Here is a 12,338-nt window from a genome sequence, read left to right on the forward strand (position 1 = left end):
TCGATAAACACAATCACAAACATGTCTAGGTATTGTCTAAACACTCTATTCATCAAATCCATAAATGTCGTTGGAGCATTAGTTAACCCAAACTACATAACCACAAATTCATAGTGACCATACAAGGTCCTAAAGGTCGTCTTGGGGATGTCAACCCCTCTCACCCTCAATTGGTGATAACCCGAGAGGAGGTCAATTTTGGAGAAATAGCTAGCCCCTTGAAGTTGGTCAAACAAGTCATCAATTCTCGGAAGGGGATACTTATTCTTAATGGTCACTTTGTTCAATTGAAGATAATCAATGCACACTCTAAGAGACCCATCCTTGTTTCTAACAAACAACACCAGAGCACCCCATGGAGAGATACTTGATCGGATAAAACCTTTATCTAGCAAATCCTTCAGTTGCTCTTTCAACTTGGTCGGAGCCATTGTATAAAGAGGAATGGAGATAGGTTGCGTATCCGGTAAGAGATCAATACCAAAATCTATTTCCCGCTCGGGAGGAATATTGGGAAAATCATCGAAAAAACTTCCGGAAACTCATTTACTACCGGAACCGACTTTAGAGAAGGGTTTCAAACTCAACATTCATCACCCTAACAAGATGGTAAATACACCCTTTGGAGATCATCTTCCTAGATTTAAGACAAGAGACAAATTGACCTCTAGGAATAGAATTTCCCCCTTCCACTCTAAAATAGGCTCATTTGCAAATTGGAATCTAACCACACGAGTCCTACAATCGATAGAGGCATAATATGTATGCAACCAATCCATACCCAAAATCACATCAAAGTCTAACATGTCTAACTCTACCAAATCCACCAAAGTAACTTTATGGGACAAGGAAATGGGATAACTTCTATAGACTCTTTAGCCACCACCGAGTCACCAACCGGGGTAGAGACCAAAAAAGGTTCTACTAACACTTCGGGGAGTATTTCAAACTTCATGGACACAAAAAGTGTCACAAAGGACAAAGTAGCACCGGGATCTAACAAGGCATATACATCAATAGAAAAGACTTTTAACATACCAGTCACCACATCTGGGGAGCTTTCTTGGTCACCTCGGGATTGTAGAGCATAAAATTGGTTTTGCTTTTGAGCATTGGAGTTGGAACCTCTTGAAAGAGCTTATTTATCTTCCCTTCCCTTAACCTTGAGCATTGGACAATCTCTTATCTTATGGCCAACCTTCCCACACCTAAAACACCCATTGGTACCAACAAGACACTTGTCAGCATGCTTTCTACCACATTTTGCACAATTAGGTCTAGCAACATAAGAACCACTACTATTACCTCGTTGAGGTTTAGGGTTGGAAACCCTATTCTTGTTAACCCTTGGAGCACTAGATGAGCCTTGGTTGGAGAACCTTTGCCTAAACCTTGGTCGACCTTGTCTATCGGACCTAGCATTGGAGAAGTTCCCATCACCGGTTCTAGCTCTTTTCACCTCTCTATTTTTTTCTTGAGTTTTGACTCCTCAATTTGTTGAGCATACACCATAAGCCTTGAGATATCCATGTCATGATGTAGCATTTCCGTACGGCATTCTTCTTGAACCAAATCGGACACACCCGTCAAAAACCTACTCATCTCATCCCTCGAATCCGCCACCATAGATGGAGCATACTTGGATAGTTGGGTAAATTTCAAGGCATACTACTTGACACTCATGCTACCTTGCATAAGGTTAATGAATTCCTCCACCTTAACTTTCCTCAATTCTCGGGGAAAGAATCTATCAAGAAATACCGATTTGAACGTTTCCCATTCAATCGAGCCTGCTCATACGGGTCTTCCCCTCTTCCAAAGACCATACCATACTGGAGCAACATCCTTTATTTGGTAGGCGGTTAAGTCCGCCTTCTCTCCCGAAGATACTCCCATAATATCAAGGACCTTATACACCTCATTGATAAATCTTTGGGGATCCTTCTCTACTTTAGAGCCATGATACTCGGGAGGGTTCATTCTAGAAAAATCCCTAACCCTAGAAGCAGTCGAATTCACATTAGTATTGATCGGAGCTACCACTTATCTATTGGCTTGAGCCATCACGACTTGAGCCAATATTTGGATAGTAGATCTAAACTCCGTATGGGTCACATTCTCAACCACGGGATCAACCGAAGCTTGGTTAACTTGAGGAGATTGATTAGCTTGAAGAGCTTCTTCATTCACATTGCCACCCTCCATTTTTCTAATGTTAGCCCTTCGTGTGTTCATATCCTCAAGACACAAGAGAAGGATTAGAAGAGGGACTTTATAGAGTTAAACTCTAAGGCACGTTTTAAGAATAACGAAAGAAGTAAAATTTTCTAAACATATTATAGCCTCTCATTCATAAGTGTGGCGCGCTTCACACTCATGAACAAGACTCTACTAGACATGGCTTATGAGACATCATCATAGAATCATTCTAAGCCTTGTGCTCTGATTACCATGTTTGTCACGACCCAAGGGTACCCTTTAAATGTAAAAAGGCACATAGAACCCCGAAAGGCACCATGTAAGCCACTTAGCATATCATAACATAAAGCATTAGAACAATAAGAGTAAAAAAATGCATTTAAGTCCAAAAATCTTTATAAAGGAAAGCGTAAATCTAGACTTGTCTCAATTAGCCATCTATTACAATACATGAGTCAAAATAGGGTCACAACCCAAAACAACATAATCCGAAAGTGAAAGTACAAGAATGAAACTACAATGACAGTATCCCGTCCTCGAATCATGAGGACTCACCACGAGCAAGGAGAAATGAACAAATCCAAGCTCTAGCCACAATGAGGACCAACTTGAGAACCGGACCTTACACTTGGGGAAAATGTAGCAAAATATGGGTTAGTACAAAAATGCACTAAGTATGATAGTCATGCACAAAATCATGAAAACATGCTAAAAGTGACATTTTAGTTGAATGCATGCCATTTACTAGTTTAAAGCATCATTTTGAAGATAATGGAAAAACATACGTCATAAGCATAATCAACTCATAGATCACCATAACATAATAGTAACATACCATAAATACCCTCAAAGCATACTTGTGCATTGCATGAATAAGATCCCATAATCTCACCCATACTAAGTAAAGCTTCTTGAGTAACCATAGTTCATGTCTCATATTCTTGTTCATACTATCATAAAGGGAGATTAGCCTTAACCGACATAGACCATGTGATCTTACCATGGAATCCAGTGTCTATCCCACATCGAAAAGGGGTTGTCCTACTTGCCTAAGGTAGAACCATGCTCTTAGCTTAGGTGGATCCACTAGCTAAAGACCTATGTGGGCACATAGTTATGGGATAAGGAGATTACTACTAGAAGCCCGGACTCTACTAAGGTATAAGGTTTCCATCTCCTGAGATACATACTTTGGGAACCAGACTCAATTATGGTAGAAGGAACCCATTTGGAAAGCCAAACTCAACTATGGTAAAATCTTTCATTGGAAAGCCGGACTCAACTATCGTATAAGCTTCCATCTCATGTTCATACCTACTCGGTGCTAAGCATTAAATCTTATATATTATATATTTAAGTCTTGACTTAAGTTCATATTCATGGAAGAATGTCGTGACACTCAATCCAACATAATTCATACTATAACTCATAGATTCAATAGTTGAAAATAGCTTTTCAACCCTAGAATCATCATATTGTGAGAACACTTTTCACATCATATCATATTCATACATAAGAGTGTACATGAGGATAATCATCCAACAATACAACAACTAGATCATAATCATATTCACTTTACTCTCAAAGTGTTTTAAAAACATATACTTACCTCATAATCATACACAATTCTCATACTTTGCCCTTCCAGGACCATATATCACATTCAATCAACACATATAGAATTATTACATTAGATATGGATAATAACAAGATTCAATTACTACAATTACTATAAGCATAATCTCATAATACTCTTCTTTCAACAATTCACCCACATCACAAGGTCATAAATTGGGAATATGGGGATTTCATGGATTCTTGGGAGATTTAATCATAAAACTACAATAAATCATCAATTCAATCATAATGTAAAGTAATTAAACCAATAGAATCGTTTTTTAAAGGAATTCATGACTTGGAGTAAAACCTTAGCTTTGGGGGAATTTCTATCTTTGAAATTGGGGTTTTGAAGGGACTCCATGGATGAAAATTATCCATGGATGAAGGACTACCATACCTTAGATTTGAAATCCAAGGAGATTGAGTAGAAAAGCTTTCTCCTTCAAACCCTAGCTTCACCTTCCTTTTTCTTCTTCTTTGGAGTTTATCTAGAGAGAGTTTTGGGGAAAAGTTGGTTTTGATTTGGGATTTTGGAATTATGAGGAAGATGACTTGATTTAGGGGTCTTAAATCATTATATAATTAGTCTAATTTAGTGTAAAATGATGTCACTTTGTATTAAATAAAAATGGAAAACCCCAAAGTACCCCTTAACTAACTCACAAAAAGGTTTCAGGTCACTCTACCTATGACCCCCTCATAGACGGACCGTGGTTGGACCCACGACCTGTGCTTGTGAAGTGTGGGTCGGGGTTCTGAGACCTTATGCTACAGGCTCGATCTACGTCCCCTCACCCACCAGGCGTGGGGGGTCGGGCCTACGGGGCATGAGTGTCCCCTCGTGGGTCACTGCCCAGGTAACTTTTTGGTGCACTCCTCAAGGACTCATGGTTGGTCCTTGGGGTTTGAACCTTGATGTTCTAACACAAAAACATTTATTTTAAGGTACGGAAAGGTACATTTCAAGGCTCTAACCCTAATGTCAAGCTCTAATTTAGCCTACTAGTTTCTGGAGTGTTACAATATTAATTCCATTTTAAATTAGTTTAGGGGGGTAATAGGACTCAAGTTAAGTTTAGGTATGTCTTTGGGATTCCGGTCATAGTCTAGGGGGTACTTATGCATTATCCCGTAAATAAATAAGGAAGTATAATCTCATTTTCTCACATAAGGAAATAATTCCCAAAATTTATTTCTTTCCCTTAGTGAAGTGGAAATTAACCATTTGAATAATTACTTCTTACCCGTTTTATTTTAAAGAAATTTAGAAGTAAATCATATTTTATTTTAAAAAATATATATGTATAAATACTCTTTCTTTAAAAAAAATAATGAGGTCCCCAAAAATATGAGGCCTAAGTGATGGCTTTAGTGCCTAGGGGTTAAGACTATCATGTGTCCTCATCCTCAATGTCAATTACATTTTCTTCATAAGGTTCAATGTTGGACAACTCTTGATCTCCATTTGAAGTGATACTAAGTTGCATGTCATGAACACGAGTTGCTAGTTCTTCAAACATTTTAGGTTTTATGCCTTGCAATATGTAACGAAGATCTAATGCATACCTTTGATGCATATTTTGATCCCAGAAGTTTCACTAAGGTGATTTTTGCAGTTAAGACTCAAGCTCCTCCAACTATTTATGAAGTCAATGGCTTGCTCATCATTCGGTGTTTGCAATCTCTATCATGAAAACAACACGCCTTGTGCTATAAAAACACTGAGGAATTGTTGCTCCATCTGCTCCCAGTTATCGATGGAACTAGATTCAAATTCTGTGTACCATTTGAAAGTAATTCCTGTCAGAGATCTAACAAACTGCATAACAAGATAATCACCAGATGTTCTAACATTATTACAAGTTTCGACAAAGTGTGTTATATGTTGTTTTAGATTTTCATTGTCGTCGAATTGTTGCAACTTAGGAGGTTGATGACCAGCATTTATCTTTAGGTTATCAATTCTTTGAGAATATGACTTTACATATGTGATAAGAGACTTGGATGTGGACTCAAATTTATCTTTAGTAGCATCTTTGATGAAGTCCTTCAATTGGCTAACGGGAATCTGACTATCGCCAGACACATGAAACTCTTTGATGATTGTTTCTTGTTTTGCGAAGGACCTTCTTTTCTCTTGCGTTTCATGAAGCTTTGCACATAATTGAGTGGGTTCTCTTACATCCATGTTCTCCATTAAGCTTGTCAACTTGGTAATTTGAACGTCTTGACCTTTGATGTACTTTGATAGGCCTTCAATTGCTTTCGTCCAATTTACAAGTTGTTCTTCTATGGTGGAAGTTTCGATCACCATCGCTTGCATCACCATAGTAGATAATGGAGAATAACATCGATTTGCGGGAGACTTCACACCTTTTGGAGACGAACCAAAGCCAATAGCAGATTCAGACGGCACTCGTGAGGCTTGTTGTCCTAGCAATTTGGATTGATTTCTTGTGACAAGTCTTATTCTTACCGCGGTAACATCAATGATGTTTTCCAAAGCAACACCAAATTTGGATCCATTAATTTTTGCGGATGCAGATGCAAGTACAAATGCATATGTAGATGCAGATAAAGATTTCGAGTTGACATTCTTGGAAGTCATCTCAGTGATCTTGAACTTTGATTTTGGAAAAGAATAGAGGTGAGGTAAAAATTATCTCACTGGGAATGCCAATTTGTGTGTCTAAAGTATCGTCCCTGAAATATAGCAAACAAGAAAGAAAAATAGTAAGCAAACAAGAGCATATGAATTTGAATTTATGCGAAGGTTACAATCATCATGAAATCTTTAAGAGAAGTTAAGTAATCTCTTTATTCTTCTCTTCATGACTGCTCTTGATTTGATGGAATATTTGCGGCTCAACACTTGGAGTGAAGACTTTTTTTTCATGCGGAAGACGTGAAGAAGAGCAATTCTTTATGTATTTCTGTGTGTTCTGTGTGTTCTCTATGTATTTCTGTGTGTTCTTCTTTTTCTTCTTCTCCCTTTTGGTCTTATGAAGACCCCATTATATAGTTGTGAGCTAGGATTTTGGGAGTATTTCGGTCTTCAAATAATTTTAGAGGACCTTGGGCTTGAACAACATGAGTTGGGCTCGTATTGTCAACTCAATGGACTGACCCAAATGTAATTTAGATATTATTTAAGTCGTATATTTTGACTTAAATATTAATCCGACTTTATTAACCAATAACTTGACTTGGTCAATATTTTATAAATTTTTGTGATAATCCAAAATTTAATATGTATTTATCAATAAAATTTCACTGTCTGCAGTTTATATATAGGGATAAGGATCTGAAAAATATCTTAACTTTGATCGGATTTTCTGTTGCGATACTAAACTTTCATGAGGACATATTACCTCCCTAGACTATTTAATACCATATTTTAAACATATATATTTGCCCACGTTGGACATAAAAAAATAATGCAAAACTATAAATAGTAATGTGTCCACGTGGACTCATATATACCCTTTAAAAATACACTATTAAAATAGTTCAGGGGGTAAAAAAAATATGTTATTAAATAGTCTAGGGAGGTAATAGGTCCTTACGAAAGTTTAGTATCGCAACAGCAAATCCGACCAAAGTTGGGATATTTTTCAAACTCTTATCCCTTATATATACTAATATGTTACAACAGTAAATTTTCAGGACACTATGATTTGTCTATTATTGAAGAAAATATTGCAAATAGTAATAATTCTTTGATGGAAATGGAATGCAGTACTCTTGTTGATTCATCTTTTTATGGCCTTACCCTAGGTGAGGTTTAATTTTATATATATATATTACTATTTTTTATTAAAAAAATAATTCATGAGTATTATTTGTTATATATGGATGCAGAAGAGTTTGAGAACGAAATGAGAGGTGAATTTGGATTAATAAAAAATACAGGGAAGGAACAATTGTTTTTATATGATGATAAGATTAATGAAGATGAGATGATAATGGATGATGAGTAAATTATTGTAACGAAAATTAGAGAGGAGATTAATAGTTTAAGTATGTTGTCACAAGATGCAATTTCAAAGTATTTTTATATGTCAATTACTTGAGCAGCAAAGGAGCTTCATATTTGGTTGACACTTTTGAAGAAAACATGTAGGGATTTAAGAATTACAAGGTGGCCTCATAGGAAGTTGATCAGTTTTCAAATACTCATTAACAAGTTAAGGTTAATCACTCTCTTTACATAACTTAATTAGCTTATTTCAATTAATTATTGTTCTTTTCATGTAGTATTAATATAATTATGCTGACTGATATGATGGTGTATGTTGACACCCAATTTTCGCTTTCCACAATATAGATTAATCATTGAGCTTCTTTACTAGCAAACGATTTGAAATAATTGATTTTATAAAATTCGCAATGTTTTTCAAGTTATTTTAAAAATAATTTTGCCTCATTTTCTAATTTATATATATACTACCTTAAAAGCATGAACTCTCAAACTTAAATGTTGACTTACTATAATACCCCCAATTAAAAATACTCAATTTATTTTAGGAAAAATGCATAAGTACTCCCCCATCCCCCAGCCTATGCCCAAAATCTCTAAGACACACCTAACCTTTACTAAGGTCCTATTACCCCCCGAACTTATTTTATATATAATTTTCTACCCCTTTTCGGCCAACGTGACACTATCCTTGAAAAAATTATCAACACGCGTTGGGCCCACAATATAGTGCCACGTAGGCAGAAAAGGGGTAGAAAATTATATATAAATAAGTTCGGGGGTAATAGGACCTTAGTAAAGGTTAGGTGTGTCTCAGGGATTTTGGGCATAGGCTAGGGGGTACTTATGCATTTTCCCTTTATTTTATTTATTAATTTTAATTAATTTTATTATATTGAAAGTAGACACCTTATCAAATTAAAGGATTGTGATTTTTTCAATGAGTTGTGACTTTTTCAATGAGTTGCAACTTTTCCGAAGGGTTATGATTTTTTCGAAGAGTTGTGACTTTTTCAAAGGGTTGTGCCTTTTCTGATGAGTTTGGCCTTTTTCAAAGGGCTGTGATTTTCCCGATAAGTAGTGACTTTTTCGAAAGGTTGTGACTTTTTGGATAAGACACAATTAGCACCTATTCATACTACTATTTGGTAGCTATAAAAAAAGAGGTTTCCTCACACTTTTAAACAACAATTTCTTTAAGTTCTCTACTCTTCTTCTTCTTAAAAATCTCAAATGTTATTTGCAAAAACTGATTAAGTTCGAAATTCAACGAAATTTGAGGTATCTCATAAGAAAAAGTTGGTGAAAAAATTGTAGCAAATCATTCATCAATTCACACTCGTATTTTTTCTTACCATTTTCATTAGTTAACAGTGATGAAAAGTTGTGGGAGAAACAATAATATTAAACAGATATGAAAAAAGGCATATGATTTGGGTAAGATATTTCTTCTTTATTTTTTTATTTTTTATTTTTTTCCCTTAAACGAAGGAATTTCTTCCAAATTTTTTTAAAACAATGGGTATCAACATAGTCCATTAAATTATTAGTTTTGATGTTAAATTCACTATTTCAAAAATACATTTTCACTTTTACTTATAATATGATAACATAGCCATAATAATTATTATTTTTAATAGATATGTACGTAAAAATGAACGGAGAAAGTAAAGTGTTGGTAGCAATAGATTTAAATCAAATGGAACAGTACAGTGAATATAGCATGAACATATATTTTCGTCTCTATATATTGTTCCATATAATTTTTCTTTATGTCACAAGATACACTCCTTACTAGCTATATAAAAATAGATAAGAAAATAGTGATTGATCATCAAATGATCTTAAATCAAATTAATGATTCTATAAATAATATTTTACATTTTATTCATCTATTAATTTTTATTATTGAAAAATTTAAATATTTTTTATCATGATACAACTTCTATAAGATACTAGATAGTTTTATTAGACAACAGCTATATGGTATATATGTATGCGGCAGAAAAAAAGAGAAGACTACAATTTCACAAAGATAAGGTATAAACTAAATGAAATGAAATATTTTTCACCATAGGTGATGTTATTCATATATTAAAATTAAATTATTCTATTGAAGTATATATAACCATCATTCATGATAGCAACCAAGTACACATTTTGGTAAAATTGCCTCTCTATGATAGCCTTACTCAAATATTAATAGAGTAATAATATTTAGTAAAAGATATGTTACATATAAAGATAAAATATTGAAATATATATGGTAATCCTTATTAGTGTCATGCGCATACTAAATTTCAAGTATGAATATTTTAAGACAAAATTTGTACTTAAACGGTGTACATCATTTATGTTCATAACCTCAAGAGGAAAGGCTATTGGTGACATTTTTTAATGGATATTTTTTTTTTTCTATTTTGTTGGTTAGATTTGTTTATAAAATTGAGTGAAGTAAGAAATAATATTATTAAAGAAATGTCACTTTCTCCCATATTTAATCTTTGAATGTATTTTAAAATGTTTTAATCTGGTCATTTTGATTAGGGGTGTACATAGGTCGATTTGGTTTGGTTTTTCATTAAAAAAAATCTAAACCAATTATGTCGGTTTATTAAATCTAAAAACCAAATCAAACCACATAAAATTGGTTTTTTCGGTTTCGGCTTTAGTTGGTTCTTTCGATTTTTTATTATTTTTTTACAACTATACGGTGTTTGAAAAAGAGATCAAATATATTTTCACTTACCTATCTGATAAGCTAAACTTAAAAAATGTTAAATGAATAGAAATTAAATCTTCAAAAAGACGATAAATTCACATGAGTGCAAAATATTTTTTGTGAAATATCAACGTTCAGTATGTTAAATTAATAAGATTAAACGCTATAATCAAACTGAATACAAAACGAAATATTTACAAAGTAAACTGTTAACTTTGAATTTGAAAAACTATAACAATACCATTGTAACTTCTGATCTTATAAATACAAAATAAAATATTTACAATCCCAAATTTCAAAATAATATATATAAACATTAAAAACTATAAACTAACTAAAAATATATTAACAAAGTAGATTATAAATAATATTTTTTATCTATAAATAAAATAAAATTATATATTTGTATTATGTCGGTTTGGTTTGGGTTCGATCTGACTTTTTTTCTTTGAATACCAAACCAAACCAAGAGTGGTCGGGTTTTTTTTTCCAACGCCAAACCAAGCAAACCAAACCACAAATCGGTTTTTTTTTCGGTTTGATTTGGTTCATCGGTTCGATTTGACTTTACGGTTTGACATGTAACCCCTAATTTTGATCTTAAAATACAAGTAACTCTATGACAATATGTATTAATACTTTAAAAACACTTGTCCTATGTTTGTTCAATTATAATTATTTACTAAAAAACTTTCATTTAGTAATATTAATTCTATTTTATAACATCGTATACTATATATACGATACACACGTGTAACGCACGTACCGTAAAACTAGTATATATATATATATATCACATTTTATAAATATTCAAAAATCGACTAAAAAAATTTTTGTTTTAATTGAAGACCCAAATCCTTTCTTCAAACACAATACCAACCGATTCAACAATCCAACAGCAATACACGTGCACCCAAACCAGACAACCCGGCGTCGTTTTCTTCCCCGAACACAACCAAAACGACCCAAAACCAGCAAACCCAGAATATGCCCTGTTCGTTCACTCGGGGAGGGGACTACCAAAAAACACAGATTTTCATCAAGAAATAGGAGTCTTGGATTGCTAAAAGAGCATTTCTGGTGTAAGAATTTTTCAGAGGAAATCGTCCTCTTCTTTTGTTTCCGAGCCCATTGGTTCGTTGGAGCTCATTTTCTTGTGGTGCTGGAAGTTACTCTTGTGTTCGTTGTCTCAGGTAGCTTCTCCGGAAAAGGTAATCTTCTCTCTTTTCAAATCTTTATTTCTTGCTTGTGTGCTTGGCTATTTTCTTTTGTAGCTCTTATTTATTTTTATTCTTAGATTGAATGTCTTGTTAGCATTGCTTTGTGAATCTCTATTTTATTTTTTTTGCTCATGCTATGGTGTCATTGTCTTGATTCGATTCATGTCGACTTGTTTCTTTGATAATTTGGAATCCCCAAGTTAACCTTATTTTCCAATTTCAATTGTTAAAAATGTCCTCTTAACTTGTTAATTTCTTTGGGTACTCAATAAGTTTTAAATTCGGTTATGTTGTTTCAACTTCATCTTGTCAAGTGGTAGACGATGTTTAGTGTACCTCTATTCATTTACGTCTAAGTATTCTTGTTAAGGTTTGCATAAATATTTTTCAATTTTTTTATGTTTGGTTGGGTTAAATATTTTGGAAAATATTTTCCAAATCAACTTATTTTCCTTAAATTTAAGGAAAATGACTTCCTTACAAAATTTAAGGAAAACATTTTCCAAAACTTTTTTTCAAGTTCAAATTACAATTATTATTAATTTTTTTAAAAAATCAATTTATTTTGTCCCTATGCTCAAATCAGCCCCCAACACCC

This window comes from Solanum tuberosum, unplaced genomic scaffold, assembly GCF_000226075.1.
Source record: "Solanum tuberosum cultivar DM 1-3 516 R44 unplaced genomic scaffold, SolTub_3.0 scf00003, whole genome shotgun sequence".
NCBI classification, from domain to species: Eukaryota; Viridiplantae; Streptophyta; class Magnoliopsida; order Solanales; family Solanaceae; genus Solanum; species Solanum tuberosum.